General features: G+C 39.6%; 1 pseudogene; it reads left to right on the plus strand.

Moving 5' to 3' along the window:
- The window catches only part of LOC137985486 (double-stranded RNA-binding protein Staufen homolog 2-like), a 22,650-nt pseudogene extending 17,967 nt beyond the window's left edge, over positions 1–4,683 (plus strand).
- Positions 4,684–4,952: the final 269 nt, after the last annotated feature.

A 4,952-nucleotide genomic window follows, 5' to 3' on the forward strand; every position in this document is an offset into this window, starting at 1 on the left:
GCTGCCTTGTGTCGTGCTTTTTTTGATATGTCTTCTTCTTGCGTCGAATTTCCTCTGGTGGGGGAACTTTACAGGCCAAAATGAAATCGTTGGAATCGTTGAAACATGCGCCGCGGCGAGTGTTCCATTCCTAAGAATCTGCTGAATTCGCTTTTTTTCTATTGTTAGTAAACCAGTGTATTAGCTGGAAAACTAATGGAAATCCCAAATCTTTTTGTTGTTGGGGGGCGGGGGAGAGCGGGTCATCCAATGTCCACCAACAGACAACACAGCCTTGCATAGTTGGTGGTCTCTTTAGTGGAGAGGTTGCATCATATGTCTTTTAGGGTAAATTTTCTCTGCGCTAGAAGAGGCGACGAGTGCACTATCCAGCCCCACAAGTGCTGGTCAAGGTATAAATGAAGGAGGATCAGGTCTGCTTTCTTGATGCAAACCAGTCTTCTGGTATCTGCCCATGCCCAACAAGTAACTCAATGGTCTTCTCCTGCAAATTTACCTGACTTTTTGTCCATTTTACCATAAGATTCCCTTCTTTCCATCAGCCCCTGGACCTTTAGCGCACCCTTATGAACACTATAACATACGCTCCACTTTTCATCTCTTCAAGGGTTAACTTTGATTGCTTCAAGGCTAAGTGCAGGTGGGGTTTTTTGGGTGATATTGTGTAGTGAGGAGTTGCCTGCATCCCCTTGAATCTTGGCAGGAACTAAATCTTCGTCTTAAGAACCATAAGGCTGAAGACATCTTTGAATTCTGCTGCTCTCGGTGAACAACTACCTTGCATAGTTGGCTGTCTCCTTGGAGTGGAATAAGTCAGGTTTTTTGAGGTTGGAGAGAGTTGATAGGCTGAAGCTAGAATGGTAACCATTGATTTCTTTTTTTTTTTACCTCTTCCAAAAAAAAAGGAAAAAATACCTGGAGTTTGGTGGTAGCTTCCACTTATTCAGATCAACTGGGTGCAAATAACAAAAGGTTTTTTTTATTCTCCACACTTGTACTCAATCATGTCCTTTGATGCCATTCCGTCTTTGTCCAAGTTTCTGACGCGCTATGGACTGTTCGTCTAAATTGGCGTCTTCACGTTCATCCTGGGCTCAAAAAAAGTTGCAATTGTTTATTATCAGGCAAATTCCGCGTGGATCTTGCCCTTTCTACAAAATATTACTATTTTTGACCATGGAATCCTTAAAAGTCCCCCACTCAAAAAAGACCGTCTGATCGTGTGGTAGATGCTGTGCATTTTTTATAATCTTTTTTATCACCTCGGTGACTGTGGTCGTTCCAACCCACTGTACTTACGTAAAGTACTGACTGCAGAAGGGTTATGCAACCATGTTTATGCTCAACCAAAAAAAATCATTTACCCATAAAAGACACACCCATACCAACAAGAACATCAATGACTGCAGAAGGGTTCTGCAACCATGTTTATGCTCAACCAAAAAATCATTTACCCATAAAAGACACACCCATACCAACAAAATTATCAATGACTGCAAAAGGGTTCTGCAAAAATCATTTACCCAAAAAGACACACCCATACCAACAAAAACATCAATGACTGCAGAAGGGTTCTGCAACCATGTTTATGCTCAACCAAAAGCATATAATGAACGTCGTTTGTTCGACTCACATAAAGGACCGTTGGCTTTTTTAAATAGACTGGCAAGTAAAACAAAATTATATCCATGAGTCTTGAGCCTATTGGTACGATACTGTTCTTCTGGTTTTTCTTCTGCCTTTGCAAAAGGCTCTTGAGCACCCTTTGAACCTTTTTTGTCTCTTTTGGAGGGGAAGAGATGGTTGTTAGTTTTCTTCTGGTTGGAAAAAACTGTGGCTGACAACATCCTCGATCCGTAGAGTCTCACATCTATAAAAAGCGTGGTACTCTGTAATTTATCTCCTCGGCTACATGGTTGCTGAGAAAATGAACTCTAAAATAGTTAACAATGATAAACTAACTAAACAAACGTATAAATTTACATCTTAGTAGTGAAAATATACATATAAGCTACCTAGATTTTAAATAGGTAGTAGAAGTCATCAAACTCCAGTTGGATTCCATGGTGAAACTTCACTCTTTTCGTGTTCCTCTTTGAAACCGTAACCCCCCAAGAAAAAGATCCTCTTCGGTTTCGTCATCTTCTTCTTTGAATATGATGACCAACGCCAAGCCATGTTAGAGATCTGGGGCGAATACTGGGACATTGAGGTAAATCGCCCGCGTCCACTCTTCCGCCCATCACGCAAAAGGCGCGGCATGTTAGAGAGCTGGGCCGACTCCTGGTTCATTATTTCCGTTGACTTTTTTGCTGTCTTTGGTATAGTGATTTTTGTGCTGTTTACACCTGTCCCCCCCCCCCCCTCCCAATAAAAATTATTGAGGTGTATGTCAAGTGCCGCCTCAAACTTGAACCATTTTTTAGGGGAAAGACTTTTGTTTCATGGTTTTTTTTTCTTTTTCTGCTCATATGTGTCTAAAAAAAAAATGGTATGGTGGTTTTTTGTGCTGTTTCTCGATTGCTTAGACACACAGTGATATGACAGCCTCGATTCTGTCATCTACTGCTTCTTCTGTCTTTTTTATACGTAACCCCTGCCTCCTCCGAAAAAAAAAGGTGGTGGGGGGGGGGGGGGGTTAATGTTGTTGAAAAAACATAAAAACCCCTTGATCAATAATTTACATAAATAAGGATGGGATGACAAGGTCGATTCTTTTCTATTCAGTCAGGGGTTTGTCCGGTCTGTCCGAACAACAACAACAAAAAAGGACAATAGGAATCCTTATGGTGAAGTGGTTTCCATCCACAAACAATTGCTACAAGAAAAAACCTCCATATTTAAAAAAAAACATTAACATAGTGTGGAAAAAACTCCTTCACATTTACAAAACGAAATTAACCATAGTGTGGAAAAACCCCCACATGGTAGTAATTTAGCAAAAAAAAACAAAACAATTGCTACAAGAAATACCTCCATATTTACAAAAAGAACTTAACATAGTGTGGGGAAAAAGCCATATGGTAGTAATTTAGAAAAAACCTCCCTATTTACAAAAAAGAATTTAAAGTAGTAGTATAATAATATTTACAAAAAGAATGTAACATAGTGTTGGGGAAAAACCCCATATGGTAGTAATTTGGGAAAAAGCCAATTGCTATAAAAAAAAACCTCCATATTTACAAAAAAGAACATAACATAGTGTGGGGAAAAACCCCATATGGTAGTAATTTGGGAAAAAAAAACCATTGATAGAAAAAATACCTCCATATTTACAAAAACGAATTTAACATAGTGTGGGGGAAAAAACTTCCTCCATATTTACAAATTCACATCTACTTGTCAGGATGGTGGACTCTTTGACTTTGACACTGAGATCAACATATGACTGTCTGTAACTACCTGTTTCCCAGCTAGTTTCTTGTATGGGTATCACTAGTTCAACTTTTTCCTTGTTCTTTTTGGTCTGGGTGCTGGTATACCATATTTATTAACTTTTTTTCTTGGGCTTAAAATTCCACTTAATCTCCAGTAAAAGGTAGAATTTCCTCCATCAGGGAGGTTCAGATGGTTTAAGTGGGCTTAATACTCCATGGCCCTTGGTACTTAAGCCTTTACGCAAAATTTGGAACCGGTCAAAGACTGTGGGGTTGACTAACAATTGATGCTTCACTGCAAGGTGTAAAGCTGATTTTTTTAAATACTTATGTCCAAAAAAAAAAAAAAAAATGCGAAAACACTGTGGTTCTCACAGTCAGGCGTATAAACTGGTAGTAATTTAGACAATAATGACGAAAACACCTCCTCCATAGTTATAAAAAAAAAAGAATTTAACATAGTAGTATACAAAAATATTAATAGCCAATGCCTCATCATGGTGTGATTCAACTGAGAAAAGTGTGACTCTTTCATTTTTTAACTCACGCCCAAGGTTCTTCCAAATTGGACTGACAAAAGGGAAGAGATCTTTCAGGGACAACAATAGTTCAATATTTTGGTCTGGGTGCTATTGCGTCATATCTTCTCGATTTTTTTTTTTTAAAAGAGCACTTGCCAACACCTTCATTAGCATCATTTGCTTGGCAAAAAAGTCTCAGGCTTCTTCCAAAACATCTATCGCAGGGTAAACATTTCGTAGAACTGGTTGTCCACTTCATCTTCATAAAAAAAAGGTCTTAAGGGAGCAGATCGAGCACAAGGTGGATTTATTTTTTCCTTCTTAAAAAAAAAAACCATATATTTGCCATGCGATGGAAGCTAGTCTCTCTGGACTGGTACATACAAAACGCGTTCTCTTTCCCTCCCCAAGGGAGTGGGTGTGGGGTACAAAACATTTTTCACAATCCATACTTTCTTTCACGACCTTGGTTGAATTTTTCGAGCATGGTGAACATTTCGTGGTGTTATCGCCAAGATATCCCTTTCTGATTTGGTTGTGTGTGATGTTGGCTCCTGAATGCCAAATTTAACATTTCTGATGGATTGTTTTGCTTTTTTCTTTGCTCCACAGATTTCACTCCACAGATTTCAACGGGAAAAAAAGGGCGACAGACGGAAGGGTAAGTTGAAGGATTCATCATTGAGCTACTCTAGTGCTTTTTCCCCCACACCGACTCTTACACATATTGTGCTTTTTTTTTTAATCTCCACAGATCAAGACACACGGCGCAAAAGGGACAATGAATGCGGCAACATTTTTTTTAATTTCAAATAAAGTCATGATGACTTACAGAATATGAATGACTCTCTTTATTGTTAACGATCGATAAGGTTCGGGTCACCCACCCCAACATCCATGGCGTTACGTGTTCCTACACGGCAAAGGAAGATTCCTCTCGCTGCTCGTCCCGCTTCTTCCACTCCTGCCAACCGGCCTTAAAACTAGACGCAAATCTCGATAGGTCGGCCGGTCGAGCTGCCAGCACTGAGAGGTGATTCGCCAGCTGCCGACA

This window comes from Montipora foliosa, chromosome 14 (assembly GCF_036669935.1).
Source record: "Montipora foliosa isolate CH-2021 chromosome 14, ASM3666993v2, whole genome shotgun sequence".
NCBI classification, from domain to species: domain Eukaryota; kingdom Metazoa; phylum Cnidaria; class Anthozoa; order Scleractinia; family Acroporidae; genus Montipora; species Montipora foliosa.